The sequence below is a fragment of the Notothenia rossii genome (genome assembly GCF_949606895.1).
Source record: "Notothenia rossii genome assembly, chromosome: 1".
Lineage (NCBI taxonomy): Eukaryota > Metazoa > Chordata > Actinopteri > Perciformes > Nototheniidae > Notothenia > Notothenia rossii.
Window position 1 is genome coordinate 80,529,844 of NC_136912.1, and position 16,689 is coordinate 80,546,532.

The window sequence follows — 16,689 nt, forward strand, 5'->3', positions numbered from 1 at the left end:
TCCATAAACTCAGAGCACTTTCCTTTTGCCTCCCACCTCCAGTGGTTGATTTACAACAACATTGTCCTACCCATCCTGTTCAACCCCTTCTTAACCCTAATAATCATCTTCAAAAAACAAACTCACCAGCATCACACACGTATACCTACAAAATAATCTTCTTCTCACAAGTTTTTCAGATATGAATCCGTATCCATATGAAGAGCCACTGAACCGTCACTTCACATTACTCCTTTCTGTTCGGTGAAGAAAGACACTCAAATGGAGTTGGGCTTGATTGAGTATTTTTCTGAACAATGCCTTGCTGACCATTATGGATGCATGCTTGCTATGTGTTGCTGTTTTGTTATTTGTAAATCTATATGTATATATGTTGTGCACCAGCTGTAAATAAATCCCATGAGGAAACAAATCTAAATCGTGTAAAAAAGCAAATAACTCCCAATGTGTATCAATTAGCACCAATTTGTCACTGATAACCATTTCTTAAACCTTGGTTTTGAACATTTAAAGTATGGTATCTATCATTGTCCTGCTGCAACAGGTTTGATTCACACAAACTGCCAACAGCCAGGTGACCTGTCAATGTGTCTACGTGCATTAGCAAAAATGGCATCTCTGAAATGTATGTTATGTTACATAACTGTCCATTATAATTGTACTGAAAGTAAGTTTGCCCCTATTGAGACTGGGCCAAACCAGCATACACCCGCAGTATGCTTCATGTCATCCATGCTAATAAGCAATTGGCTTCTAAAACTAGTTCCAACATGCCTGCACTGGCAGTTGAGAATGAAGTGAAAGGAGAACGTCTTTTCAGATGTATATCAAGGTGTGTTTATTTCTGCAAGAAGACATCTACAACTCTCTCAGCATTTCCTCAGGAGTGCATTGTCAAATGTATTTTTGCCTTTCTTGAACAAAACATTAGTTTTGTCTGCGCTGCATCTATGGAGACATTTGCTACAGGTAGGACCCTCTGGCGGAGTTCACGTGAAGTTCAGTTAGTTAGTTTGTTTCTCTGTTGCACTGTTTCTTACCCTTATACAGCTCATTAGGGTAACAACGAAAAAGCATACATGAGGCTAGTGTTAGTACAATGATGTGTGTCAGATATAGAAATTGATGATTAAAAATAAACACATTTGAAAGTGGGGGGGACACATACGGGATTTGGAAAAGTGGGGGGGACATGTCCCCTCTGTCCCCAGTGGAAATTACGCCCATGGCAGGGGTGTAACTTTGGTTTGAGAAGTGGGGGGGATACAAAACAGGGGGTCTGGGGGCTCTCCGCAATAAAACCTTTCTCGATATGAATCCCATTTCCTGCATTTCTACAAACATTTAGGGACTATGGTGATAAAAAATACAGGCAAAAATATAGTTGGCCATAAAGATCAATTCTGCCAGAAAGAAAAATACTAAAATATTTATAAGGAAAAGCTGTCTTACTTTCTTAATTGTTTAATATTGGGGCCGATAGCCAACACTGAAGATAATCATTTCACAAAGTCAAACATTTTCAGAATTAATTTTTGTGTGATTAAAATAAAAATAATGTGAGATTCAATTTCCACTATGTTTTTTCTTCTTCTTTTATTTATGGTCAAACAACAAATGATTCAAAATATGACCACACGAACCAAAAACAGGTAAAAATAAATAAAAAATGTAATATAATGGCTTAGGTCGAAGGTTTAAGACAAACAACAGATTATCAAACTTTTAATATAAAGAAAATGTTTCATCGTCCTCAATCTATCCCTTCAATCCCATCTCTCCATGTGTCCTTTACTGTCCTCTCTGCTCTTCTCAGCTAAAAGAACCAAACACAGGCTTCCTGTACTCATTCGCAAGGATAAACTTCTGGCAAATCTTTTCCCTGCTGACTTTATCCAGCAATTCCTTGTGAATGTGACAGACTGCTACATTGTTAATGCGAATTTGCATCATTGTACTTCTCAGCCAGGTCTTCAACCTCCTCAGAGCACTGAAGCTCCTCTCTGCTTCAGCAGAAGCTGCAGGAACAACCATAAGAAGCCGTGTAAGGGCTTCTACTTGGTTGAAAAGGCCACGGACTTCAGGCAACTGACTCCTCAGAATAGCTGCGGCCTCTGAAGTGGATTTGTATGGGTACTGGAGCTTAAACATGTCAAGCTGCACCTTCAGTGACCTTTGGTTTAAGTCAGGATACTGGTCCACCACAGCGGTGTCCAGCTCCCCAGTTAGGAGGACTTCCTCCAGCTTTGCCAATATTGTCAGACCACTCTGATGAAACCTCTCCTTCAGCTGCATGTCCACAGTATCCAGCACCTTGAAGAAGTCAGCTCTGTAGTGTTCTTTTGGGGTTGTGGGTGTGTGTGCAGTAGTGTTGTTGCCAATAAAGCGTTTTGGTGGACGGCGGATGTGTGGCATGCTTATGGGCTCAATATTTAGCATGCAGATCTTCTCTGTCGCTTGGCTGTAAATCTCCTGGAACTTCTCCTCCGTTCTCTTTGCCCTCAGGGTGGTCCTAACACAATCTGCTGCAGATAGCATACCAGACACGGTTTCTGCAGTGTGCAATTAAGGCACTCCAACTCCTGAATTACTTCAGTGGCTAGCATGAGTCCTAACACTGTCATACCTTTTCCGAATCTCTCCAGCAGCCCTCTTGCAGTCACACCAGTGTTTGAGGCATCTGTTTGGGCCATGTCCTCTAAGCTCAGTAGCACTGACTCGTACTGACGTAGCACAGACCAGATTGCTGGAGTCCTGGTGGTCCATCTTGTTTGACATAAGGGCTGCAGATTGCTAACTGTCCCTGATGCTGCTATTGCAATGTTTACAAATTTTGTTTTGTATTTGCCAGACAATTTGTAGAGACATCCAAGCTTGTGGAGCCAATCCAGAGCATCAGATGTTAGGGATGAAGCCTTACAAGCAGCCTGGGTGACAAGATTTACACAGTGGGCACCACAGTGTACATACAAAGCCAGTGGCTGCATCTCCCTTATCCTGGCCTGTGCTCCCTTTCTGTCGCCTGACATGTTTGCTGCCCCATCATATGTTTGTCCACGCAGACCAGACAGCGGAAGATTCAAGCGCAGCAACACATCTGTGGCAACTTTTACTATGTTTTCCCCAGTTGTGCTTGAGACCTCGTAAAAACCAGAAGGGTGGCAGTGAAGGCAGAGGGTCTTGACGGACCAGACCCGGGCGACAGAAGCTGGCTTTGGGGACGTGGAACGTCACCTCTCTGGGGGGGAAGGAGTCGGAGCTTGTGCGGGAGGTGGAGCGTTACCAGTTGGATCTGGTTGGGCTCACCTCTATGCACAGCGTCGGCTCTCGAACCTTACTTCTGGATAGGGGTTGGACTCTATTCTTCTCCGGAGTTGCTCAAGGTGTGAGGCGCCGGGCGGGTGTGGGGATACTCACAAGTCCCTGGTTGGGTGCTTCGTTGTTGGAGTCTATCCCAGTGGACGAGAGGGTCGCCTCCCTACGCCTGCGGGTTATGGGGGGGAAAACTCTGACTGTTGGGTGTGCTTATGCACCCAACAGCAGTTCAGAGTATACGGCCTTCTTGGAGACCCTGGAAAGAGTCCTGTATGGGGCTCCTGAAGGGGACTCTTTAACCTTGCTGGGAGACTTCAACGTACATGTGGGCAATGATGGAGACACTTGGAGGGGAGTGATTGGGAGGAACGGCCCCCCTGATCTGAACCGGAGTGGTGGTTTGTTACTGGACTTCTGTGCTAGTCATGGATTGGCCATAACAAAAACCATGTTCGAACATAAGGATGCTCATAAGTGTACGTGGTACCAGAGCACCCTAGGCCGAAGGTCCATGATCGATTTCGTTATCGTATCATCGGACCTGAGGCCGTATGTTTTGGACACTCGGGTAAAGAGAGGGGCGGAGTTGTCAACTGATCACCATCTGGTGGTGAGTTGGGTCGAGTGGCGGGGGAAGCCTCTGGATAGACCTGGTAAGCCCAAACGTCTAGTTCGGGTGAGCTGGGAACGTCTGGAGGAGGCCCAAGTTTAGGAAGGCCCGAAGGGCAGCAGCCTCAGCCGTGGCCGAGGCAAAGCAGCGGGTGTGGGAGAAGTTTGGAGAAGACATGGAAAAGGACTTTCGGGCGGCACCAAAGTTGTTCTGGAAAACTGTCCGACACCTCAGGAGGGGTAAGCAGGGAACCATCCAAGCTGTGTACAGTAAGGATGGGACGTTGTTGACCTCAACTGATGGAGTGTTAGGGCGTTGGAAGGAGCACTTTGAGGAACTCCTGCACCCGACAACTCCGCCCTCTATGTTAGAGGCAGAGCTGGAGTATGACGGGGGATCGACACCAATCTCCCGGGGGGAGGTCACTGATGTCGTCAAACAACTTCACAGTGGCAAAGCCCCGGGGGTGGATGAGATCCACCCAGAAATGCTGAAGGCTCTGGGTGTTGAGGGACTGTCATGGTTGACACGTCTCATCAACGTTGCGTGGAAGTCGGAAACGGTACCGAAGGAGTGGCAGATCGGGGTGGTGGTTTCCCTTTTTAAAAAGGGGGATCAGAGGGTGTGTGCCAATTACAGAGGCATCACACTACTCAGCCTCCCCGGGAAAGTTTACTCTAAGGTACTCGAAAGGAGGGTCAGGCCGATTGTCGAACCTCAGATTGAGGAGGAACAATGCGGATTCCGTCCTGGTCGTGGAACGACGGATAAGCTTTTTACTCTCGCAAGGATCCTGGAGGGGGCCTGGGAGTACGCTCATCCAGTCTACATGTGTTTTGTAGACTTGGAGAAGGCGTATGACCGGGTTCCCAGGGAGTCACTGTGGGAGGTGCTGCGGGAGTATGGGGTGAGGGGGTCTCTACTCAGGGCCATCCAATCTCTGTACTCCCAAAGCGAGAGCTGTGTCCGGGTCCTCTGCAGTAAGTCGGACCCATTTCAGGTGAGGGTTGGCCTCCGCCAAGGCTGCGCTTTGTCACCAATCCTGTTTGTAATATACATGGATCGGATTTCGAGGCGTAGTCGTGGGGGAGGGGGTCTGCAGTTCGGTGGACTAAGGATTGCACCACTGCTTTTTGCAGATGATGTGGTTCTGATGGCTTCATCGGTCTGCGACCTTCAGCACTCACTGGATCGGTTCGCAACCGAGTGTGAAGCGGCTGGGATGAGGATCAGCACCTCCAAATCTGAGACCATGGTTCTCAGCAGGAAACCGATGGACTGTCCACTCCAATTAGGGAATGAATCCTTACTCCAAGTGAAGGAGTTCAAGTATCTTGTTCTCGAGTGAGGGAACAATGGAGCATGAGATGGGTCGGAGAATCGGAGCAGCGGGAGCGGTACTGCAGTCGCTTTACCGCACCGTTGTGACGAAAAGGGAGCTGAGCCAGAAGGCAAAGCTCTCTGTCTACCGGGCCATTTTTGTTCCTACCCTCACCTATGGTCCTGAAGGATGGGTCATGACCAAAAGAACGAGATCGCGGGTACAAGCGGCCGAGATGGGTTTTCTCCGCAGGGTGGCTGGTGTCTCCCTTAGGGATAAGGTGAGAAGTTCGGTCATCCGGGAGGGACTCGGAGTTGAACCGCTCCTCCTTCGCGTCGAAAGGAGCCAGTTGAGGTGGTTCGGGCACCTAGTTAGGATGCCACCTGGGCGCCTCCCTAGGGAGGTGTTCCAGGCACGTCCAGCTGGGAAGAGACCAAGGGGTAGACCTAGAACCAGGTGGAGGGATTATATCTCTTCGCTGGCCTGGGAGCAACTTGGGATCCCCCAGTCAGAGCTAGTTGATGTGGCCAGGGAAAAGAAAGTTTGGGGCTCTCTGCTGGAACTGCTACCTCCGCGACCCGACCACGGATAAGCGGGAGAAGATGGATGGATGGACCTCGTAAAAACCCAAGAAGGCCTCCTGGGAGACCAAATCATGGTCTACATACCTCACACAAATGGCTTCCTGTCCAGTCCCTTCTATGTCCTGTGTTCCATCAATAATAATGGAATACTGGAGGAGAGGCAGCTTGTACATTTAGCTAATTATTTCCCTAATTATGGTGTTTGCAAATAGATTTAATATTTCATTCTGGATTTGGGGGGATGTGAAATCATGTTTTCTTGTTGACAGCCATCTCTCCAAGCCAGGGTCATCCTCAGATCTTACTTTGAGTAACTGGCTTAAGTTTCCCTCTTCAGCTGCATGACCCCTAAGAGCAGCTTCCTGGCTTGCTAAGAGCTGTACAGAGCTCACCATTTTTAATAGACACCGTCTTGATTCCTGTTGCTGTGCAACTTTGGCTGAAGAAAGCTGGACATCGACTGGTTTAGTTTGTTGGCAGTGGGTAGTGACAGCAACTTTGTGTGCATTGCTTTGGACATGTTCTGCACATTTTTGAATTGCCTTTTTCCAGTTTCGGAAACCAGTTTTGCAAAAGGTTGGATCTGCATTCTTGGCCAAATTTGATCTTCCGTGCCCAAAAGCTTGAGCGCAGAAAAAACACAAGATTCCATTGACTCCTGGACTGTTGTGGAGCCACGGAAATTCACGGCACCACTTTTCTTGGAATCGTAACGTTTTGTTGATAAGCTGCTGCACTACAATGAGCTTTGGGTCAACATGGTTTGGTTCAGCTTTCTGCTTGCCTGCCTGCACTTCTCTCCTTATGTCTGTCTCCTCAGGTCTCGCTGCTATATATATAACTATGTGCAATATTATATTATATTATTATTATTATTATTAATAATAATGCTATGATAATGTGCAATTACGTAAGTGCCACTACGTTTTAATTTTTGCACTATAACTACTAAATACTGCTAATAATAATTGCATTGATTGTGTGACTTTCTATGTTTCTACGTTTCATGTTGTCTGTGGATGTTTAATTGCTCTTTTTGCTGCTGTGTTTATTGTGTTTACTGTATTTTGTTACTCTGGCACAACAATTTCCTTCGGGATAAAGAAAGTCTTATCTTATCTTAGAACCGCCCCTGCCTCTGCTCCTCCGAGTCTGTCCCACAGTCCGCTCGGGGATGTGAGGACAGCGTGAGAATACTGACAGGGAGGCTTGTTTTCTTCATAGAGCAAATGGCGGTCAATATTAACATGAGCGTAATTTCTACTGGGGACAGAGGGGACATGTCCCGAGTGGAAACTACGCCTGTGTGTGTGTGTGTGTGTGTGTGTGTGTGTGTGTGTGTGTGTGTGTGTGTGTGTGTGTGTGTGTGTGTGTGTGTGTGTGTGTGTGTGTGTGTGTGTGTGTGTGTGTGTGTGTGTGTGTGTGTGTGTGTGTGTGTGTGTGTGTGTGTGTGTGTGTGTGTGTGTGTGTGTGTGTGTGTGTGGAGGGGGGAGTGTGTGGGAGTTTGTGTTAGGAGAGAGGTGAAAATGGAGGCCAATTGTCCTATTATGGTTGGGTCTCATTGTTGCTTAATGTTGAGGAAATCACTCGAAATCCTTTTAAGGTGTGAGACAGAGTGTAGTAGTGTAATACAATTTAGTAGGATACACTGAGCTTACACACACACATAGTAGGTGAAAGAACAAAGGAGCCGAGCAGCTAATCTATACTGGGAACATAATGATACAGTAGGAACTGATGCATGCATCGTGATGTCAATAGGAGTTTCAGGCTGGTCTGTAGTCAAACAAGGGAACCAATATTCAGTTAACGATGACAAAGGCAGAGTGATGAAGTGGACTTGATGAGATCAGTATGGGGTGAGATTGCATGTTTAAAACACAAAAGCTGAGAGCACTGCGCCTTCAAGTGTTGCCTGATGAGTCCGTGGCTGTTCTATTTCATCCCTACTGACCACCAGAGGATATGTCCATCAGGGGCTGGCCAGGTCCGCCCCTGAGTACCAATACCAAGTCACCTGTGACCCCACGTGACATCTGTTCCTTTCATCATGTTTGTAGCCTACAGCGTTCGGGTTTCAACTAAAGGATTTTCACAGCGATCGCGGCCACTCTAGTCAATGGGTGTTATTCCACCATACGAGCCGCGTTACGGCTAGAAGCGTCCCAGAAGCGTCCCAGAAGCGTCCCAGAAGCGTCTCTGCGCTTGGCTCCACTAAAAATAGGATGAAAGTCTATTTTTGACGCGAGGCGTTGCATAGCGCCGGGCAGGAAGTGGACCGGTCAGAGCATCCAGTCAATCCCCAAAATAAACTAATTTTGCAGACCCTATCCCTCCGTAGTCTTTCAAGTAAGAGGAAAAATGCCAGTGTTCTCCTCCGGTTTACAGGCACTGTGTAAATCAAATTTTTAGTCAGAATAATTATAATGATGAATGCATTTTATTACCACTGAAATACAGCAACATATCTTTGATTCCTGTTGTTTATAACTGGAATATTACAATTATTATTCACTTTGTCTGCACAAAGTAGCCTGTCCAGGAAATAATCCCAAATCAACAAAAACTGCGAGCCGGCACGCAAGACGCTCCGCTTCTGATGGTTATGACGCTGGAGGACCAAAACCGCGGCGCAGCCGTGACGCGACGCAGACGGACCCGGCGGAATCCCGTGGTAACAGTGTCCTGCTAGTGTGCAGCCGCTTTGGCTGACACTTGGGATAAGCACTGGGATTTTATCCGTGCTTTTTTTTTTCTTTAGAAGCCAGTTATCTGGTCTTAGCATTTGTGTTATTGTTGAACTTCGTTATTTAAGCTGGTGAAGGCAATGATCTCGCTCCCCCTCCCGGTAACGTATTGCTTGGTTGTTAGCAGCAGCCGCCTGGCTAACATCTTTCTGTTAAGCTTCTTTATTTAATTCAGCTGCTGAAGGCAGTGCTTTCGCTCCCGCTCCCACTGTTGGTAACGTGGGTGTATGTTTGCATCCCTCTTTGTGTTCTGTGATTAGTAGCAGTGCTTCAGGCTACTCTTTCCGTTCAGCAGGTAACTGGTGAAGCCTGTGCTCTCGCTCCCGCTCCTGGTGCATCTGGCTACCTACACACCTTATTCCCATCATCAGGCTGGGCAAGATGGTGCCTTACATTCAGTTCCTCCGACTCTTTGGCAGACTGACGGCTGCCTCAGCCGTTGTGCCCTTAGGCCTGCTGTCCCCATGCAAATGTGGCTGAACAGCCTTCACTTGGACGCCAAGTGGCACAGGCACAGAAGAGTCAGGGTGTCTCAGCGGTGCCTCCACTCTCTGTCCCGCTGGAGGGACAGGGCCTATCTTTTGATGGGCGTGCCCATGGGCGCCATCCATTACATTATTACATTACATTGCATTTAGCTGACGCTTTTATCCAAAGCGACTTACAATAAGTGCATTCGACCAGGAAGATACAACCTTGAAGAAAACAGAATCATATAAGTACATCAGGTTTCATAGAGCCAAACATTTCAAGTACTACTCAACTGGCTTTAGATAAGCCAGCCCTTTATTAGTCTATAAGTGCTTTGTTAGTAATTCAATCGCTCGAAGTGGAGTCTAAAGAGATGAGTTTTCAGTCTGCGCCGGAAGATGTGTAAGCTTTCTGCTGTCCTGATTTCAATGGGGAGCTCATTCCACCATTTTGGAGCCAGGATAGCAAACCCACGTGTTTTTGCTGATGGGAACTTGGGTCCCCCTCGCAGTGCGGGTGCAGCGAGCCGTTTGGCTGATGCAGAGCGGAGTGCATGTGCTGGGGTGTACAGTTTAACCATGTCCTGGATGTAGGAAGGGCCAGATCCATTCGCAGCATAGTACGCAAGTACCAGTGTCTTGAAGTGGATTCTAGCAGTTACTGGAAGCCAGTGAAGGGAGCGGAGGAGCGGCGTGGTGTGGGAGAATTTTGGAAGGTAGAAGACCAGACGAGCCGCTGCATTCTGGATGAGCTGCAGAGGTCGGATGGCACATGCAGGTAGACCAGCCAGGAGGGAGTTGCAGTAGTCTATCCCATCCCGCTGGGAGACTCTCACTACATATGCATGTCTCTCAGGGTGGGGTGCAATGTGGCAGGCCAGAGCTGTTCAGGGTCAGTGGTCTGCCCAGGAAGGTGCACGCCATGTCAACGTGTTAGAGGTGACCAGCCCGATGGGGCAGGACGCTCTGGCACACGATTGGCTAGACAGTCTCCTGTATGCCTTCCCGCCATTGCCTCTTTGCCATTTTTCAGACGCTTCAGAGGGTCCTTACACAGGGGCACAGGCTCCTTCTGGTTGCCCCCCTCTGGCCAGGGAGAGTTGGGTTCCCTCTGCTGCGCTGTCTCTGCTGCAGCCCACCGTGACGCCGTCAACTCCAACATGTCGGGCAGAAATAGCAGCTACATAAACCCTCAAAGTGGAGTGAGCTCGTCCACTATCCAGAAGAGACTGCAGAAACTCCAAAATAGTGGCCACAGAGCAATGCCTCGGATTCTCAGCCTTACCCAAACACCAGTGGGAGAAGGGCTTCCATTTGCACTCATACTGCGCTACAGGTTGGTGTCCCTCTTACTGAGAGGGGCTTTACGGCAGCGTCCCCCTAGCACCCCGAGAGTTCCGGCTTGGGACCTGCCCCTGTTGCTGGATGCCCTATCATCTCCTCCTTTCGAGCCCCTGGCCCAAGTGGGGCTTAAGTGGCTGTCCTTGAAGGCAGCATTTCTGCTTGCCATAACCTCAGGGAAGCAAGTTGGGGAGTTACATGCCCTCTCCGTGAGCGATACATGCCTGAGGTGGAACTCCGATGGCTCGGGTGTTGCCCTCTAGCCAAATGTGGTGTTCCTGCCCAAGGTGCTTCCACTAGCCCACTTCAATCAGCCTATCCAGCTGGCACGCTTTGACATTCTACAGGAGAGGGGCACGTCTGAGTTTCTGTGCCCTGTGCGTGCCCTAAGGTCGTATATTGATGCTACTGCCTATATACGGCAGTCAGAGCAGCTCTTCGTTTGCCATTGCGGCACTAGAAAGGGTTGTGCTCTCTCCAAACAGCGGCTGTCCCACTGGGTTCGATATCATCTCACATGCCTATGGGGCCAGTGGCCACCCCCTGCCATCAGGGGGTGAGATGCCACTCTACAAGGAGCATCTCAACGTCTCAGGCTGCCCTGAGAGTGGTTCCCCTGGAGACCATCTGTGCCGCGGCGTCATGGGCGTCGTCTGGCACATTCTCCAGGTTCTATCGGGTTAATGTTGCAACTCCCCATCCCCTATGCAACGCCTCGCGTCGCGTCGAAAATAGACTTGCATCCTATTTTTAGCGGAGCCCAGCGCCGAGACGCTTCCGGGACGCTTCTGAGACGCTTCTGGGACGCTTCTGGGACGCTTCTGTGGCGCTTCTAGTTATAACGCGGTGCGTCTGGTGGAATAGCGCCCATTGACTAAATTGGCCGCGATCGTTGTGAACGCCGCAACGCGGCCGTAACGCGGCCGTAACGCGGCCGTAACGCGGCCATAACGCGGCCGTAACGCGGCGCAGATGGACCCGGTGGAATCTAGAGGTTAGGCTGAGCCACGCTACTGCTAACTAAACTAAATGAGAAAACGCAGCGAAAGCTGGAAACTCAAAATGCTACTGATAGCTCGGTCCCAACGCCACAATCAGAAAAGTACAAAAGAGCACAATAAGGGCAACTTTATGGGAGCGGGAGAGGGAACACTGCCATCACCAGAAAGTGTAAGCCAAATAATAAACAAGACAGAAATCAGGACAATTGTTGCCATCACCAACAAAGTTGACACAAACCTGTCCGTGGTCCTATTTGCCGAGCTCCGTTGCTTCCAGTTAAGTGAGTAAGTGCGGTAGCTCTTTCCTGGAGCTTCAGCGTCAGACAGACGAAGATTGACAAAGACATTGGAGTCCTGTGGGAGTCACGAGGGAGGCAAAGAGGAGAAAAATCCTACTCTGATTGAGCTAAGTATCGCTGGTGTTTTATTTTATTTTATTTGGTTTTCTAGCCCCTCATGCTATAATCATGTGTATTTTCTCCATTCCTGTTCATGTGTCTTCTCGCAATTATCACTGGCCCCGTGTATCTCCTAATCGATATAACCGGCCTGCTCTCGTCTATCCCACATGCTCCACTGAGATCCAACATCTCGTTTCAGGGGGCCTGTGGAACTACGGCTGACTTCATCTCTGGCTACGCTTCCCTGCATTCTCTGGATTTCCTTGCTCTCACTGAGACCTGGATTACTCCATCCAACACATCCACCCCATCAGCTCTCTCCACAGCATATTCCTTCTCCCACACACCCAGACTGGCAGAGGAGGTGGCACTGGTCTCCTGCTCTCTCCCAAATGGAGCTTCTCCCTCTTCCAGCTACCTAACTTCACTCCTTCCACCTTTGAATTCCATGCCCATCCTATACAATTAACCATTGTTGTTCTCTACCGTCCACCAGGCGCCTTAGGAGACTTCTTGGAGGAATTATATAATCTCCTCTCACACATCCCTGAAACTGGCCCTCCCGCTGTAATTCTCGGAGACTTCAACCTCCAGACAGGGAAGATGTCTGAACTAACATCTCTGTTAACCACCTTTGCTTTCTCACTGTCTCCATCCCCACCAACTCATAAAGCTGGCAATGTCCTAGATCTCATATTCTCAAGGAACTGCACTACTTCTAACCTCTCTGTAAACCCGCTCCACACATCTGATCACTTCTTCATTTCATTCTCTTTACCCCTTTCCAAACATAACAAACTAATCTCTTCTCATCCTGCACCTGTCCGCCGTAACCTTCGTTCCCTCTCCCCCTCTACCTTTGCCTCATCGGTGCACTCAGCCCTCCCTTCGTCTGACTCGTTCCAACTCCTGCCTCCAAACTCTGCTGCAGAAACCCTCCTCTCTACTCTCTCATCCTCTCTGGACTCTCTCTGTCCTCTCAAATCTCGGCAGGCTCGTCAGTCCCCTCCTGCTCCCTGACTTAATGATGCACTGCGTGCTAATAGAACCATCCTTCGGGCAGCAGAGCGGAAACGGTGGAAATCCAAACACCATGACGACCTCCTAACCTATCAGGCTCTCCTCTCCTCTTTCTCTGCTTCGATCTCTCAGACAAAAAACACTTTCTTTCAAGATAAGATCCAATCTTCCTATTCCAACCCCAAAAAACTATTTTCAATCTTTTCCACCCTCTTGGACCCCCCCCAAAGCCCCTTCCCCCTCCTCCCTTCTGTCAAAAGACTTTGTTAACTACTTTGAAAAAAAGGTTGATGATATCCGCTCTTCTTTTTCTGACTCACCTTTAGTCACCGCTTGGTCACCAGACCCTCCCTTCACCCACACACTGACCTCCTTTTCCCCTCTCTCTCCAAGAAAGGTTCTTACCCTCATTACCTCTGCCCGTCCTACCACCTGTCCTCTGGACCCTATCCCCTCAAACCTCCTTCAGACTATCGCTCCTGATATTCTACCGTTTCTCACCCATTTCATCAACACTTCTCTAACTTCTGGTCACTTTCCAAACACTCTCAAGGAGGCAAGAGTAAACCCTCTCCTAAAGAAACCCACTCTCAACCCGTCCGATGTTATAAACTACAGGCCTGTCTCTCTCCTCCCGTTCCTGTCTAAAACACTTGAACGCGCTGTCTTTAAACAACTCTCCTGTTATCTCCATCAGAACAACCTTCTGGATCCGCACCAGTCTGGTTTCAAGGCAGGTCACTCCACAGAAACTGCTCTTCTTGCTGTCTCTGAGGAACTGCACACTGCCAAAGCAGCATCCCTCTCCTCTGTCATCATCCTTTTGGACCTGTCTGCTGCATTTGACACGGTGAACCATCAGTTCCTCCTTCGCACTCTCCAAAAACTTGGAGTTTCAGGCACTGCACTTTCCCTCCTCACCTCATACCTCAAAGACCGTACCTACAGGGTAACTTGGAGAGGGTCCGAGTCCGACCCTTGTCAATTAACCACAGGGGTCCCTCAGGGCACTGTTCTTGGTCCCCTCCTCTTCTCCTTGTACACAAACTCGCTCGGATCAGTCATTAGCCCGCATGATTTTTCATACCACTGCTACGCTGACGACACCCAATTCATTCTGTCCTTTCCCCGCTCAGAGACCCAGGTCACCTCAAGCTCAACCTTGACAAGACTGAACTGCTTTTCCTTCCGGGAAAAGATTGTCCCACTCTTGACCTAACAATCAACATCGGCACCTCTGTTGTTTCCCCGACTCAGACTGCAAGGAATCTGGGTGTGATCCTAGATAACAAACTGTCCTTCACTGCAAACATCGCTGCTACAACCCAATGCTGCAGATACACGCTTTACAACATCAGGAGAATACGTCCCCAGCTGACGCAGAAAACAGCGCAGGTTCTGGTCCAGGCTCTCGTCATCTCACGCCTAGACTACGGCAACTCCCTCCTGGCTGGTCTACCTGCATGTGCCATCCGACCTCTGCAGCTCATCCAGAATGCAGCGGCTCGTCTGGTCTTCAACCTTCCTAAATGTTCCCACACCACCCCGCCCCTCCGCTCACTTCACTGGCTTCCAGTAATTGCTAGAATCCACTTCAAAACATTGGTACTTGCATTCCATGCTGTGAATGGATCTGGCCCTTCCTACATCCAGGACATGGTTAAACTGTACACCCCAGTGCGTGCACTTCGCTCTGCATCGGCCAAACAGCTCGCTGCACCCACACTGCGAGGGGGACCCAAGTTCCCATCAGCAAAAACACGTGGGTTTGCTATCCTGGCTCCAAAATGGTGGAATGAGCTCCCCATTGAAATCAGGACAGCAGATACACATCTTCCAGCGCAGACTGAAAACTCATCTCTTTCGACTCCACTTTGAGCGATAGAATTACTAACAAAGCACTTACATACTGTACTAATAAAGGACTGGCTTATCTAAAGCCAGTTGAGTAGCACTTGAAATGTTTGGCTCTATGAAACCTGATGTACTTATATGATTCTGTTTTCTTCAAGGTTGTATCTTCCTTGTCGAATGTACTTATTGTAAGTCGCTTTGGATAAAAGCGTCAGCTAAATGCAATGTAATGTAATGTAATGTAAAAGAGATTCTTCATGACATTGTTAGTCATCCAGATTTTTCTTGATTATGAAGTTCATTTATTTGTTTATTTAACAGGGAAAGTGCAAATTGATAAACATTTGTGTATGTGCACCAGAGTTATCCAAGAGACTTTTTTATAATTTGTGCTTCCTGCAGATGGTCTAGCCAGTTGTTTATTTTAAGTCAACAAGCAGGTTTGTTTTACTCTAAAGTAAACAGCCTAATTGGGAAAGAGTAACACTTGTGAAAGATTGCGTTATCCCTGCTTGTTTTCCTTGTTATAATTTAGTGAGGTTTTTTTTTTTAGACTGTCTATGAAAAGCCTGAGCTCTTTATAAAGACATACATCAAATGTATTCGGGAATCAAGACTGGAAAGTGCAAGGAAAGGATTTTATTGGGTCACTGTGATTCAGGAAATGTGTTCTGTCAGTTAATCAGATCGAGCTTTGTGTCTGAAAATGGTGCAAAGGAGGCCATGCACGTGGTAGCTTGAGGTTGGGTGGATACCGTGTTTAAAAAGACCTTTAATCAGAGATTATACAAGAGTGGTCTCAGATGGACTATAACACTGATGCAATAAGGCTCAGTGTTAAGGAAATTAAGGCAGAAGCCGATTTGTGATTTTAAAAGCAATGTATTTCTATTGGTAGTATGTTTCGGGTCTTGGAATACCGGAAGCTGTGTGGTTCATAAAAACATGCTCTTACTCAACTTTACTCAACAATAACACACAGGCCTATAAGGGACATTTCGAGCATCATTGCGATACACACCACACACCCACTGAACTGATTACCCATCCTCAGCTAGAAGCTCGGTGATTTGGATTGTTTAGCTGCAATGCACATTGGGATATGGTGTTTATGCGATAGGAAATCCGAAAAACATTTAAAAAAAAGAAAATAATACTTTATTTTGAGTGTGCTTGCTTTTCTCTTTGAAAGTCATCACATAACGACATTGTAATACACAGTTCGGCTGCATTAAATATTACACATCTGCCGTAGTACTCTATTTAAAGAGCCCTGATTAGAAGAATTAATAAATATCAGCAATTAAACAACAATTTCTCTTCACACAATACGTCTCCTCGCAGTATCAATACTAATTCGGCTGACTTTTATATTTGATCCAATTGGTATATACGTTATATTTACACCATAACGGTGCACAGCTGATAGAAAAGGACTTTTAGTTTTTAAAGATATTACTGATTTTCTTTCAATATAAGAATGTAAATACTGAGTTGAAAGAATAGTCAGGGGTTTTGGGTGATGGGAGACACATCTATGGATTCAGAATTTCAATAGCTTACCATGAAATAACGGGTATACCTTTCTTTCTGTGATTTTTTACAAATCAGATATTAGAAGTAAAACATGTGAAATATTATACCAATATCCTGTACAATTATGTGAAAACATGAATAAAACTATACATCTTCAGATGTTATACATTCACAAGTGTCCTACACTAATAATACAAAGTTATTATGGCTGTGTGTGCCTTGTGTGCACCGCTTAGTGGTTAAAGCACGTTGTTGAATTAGTTTATATGATATGTCAATAAACCTTTGAAAATCTTGAAATCTTGAAAGGGATGTGCAAAATAGCCATTATATACAGTCTTTAATTAACTATTAGTAGAGAATAATGGGTAATGAATATATTTTATAGGGATCTGCAGATAAATGTTTAGTCTTCTCAAGCACCAACTATCAAATATCTCGCCTGATTGTTGGCATTTGACAGTCAACTTCCCTGAATCTCACAGGTAT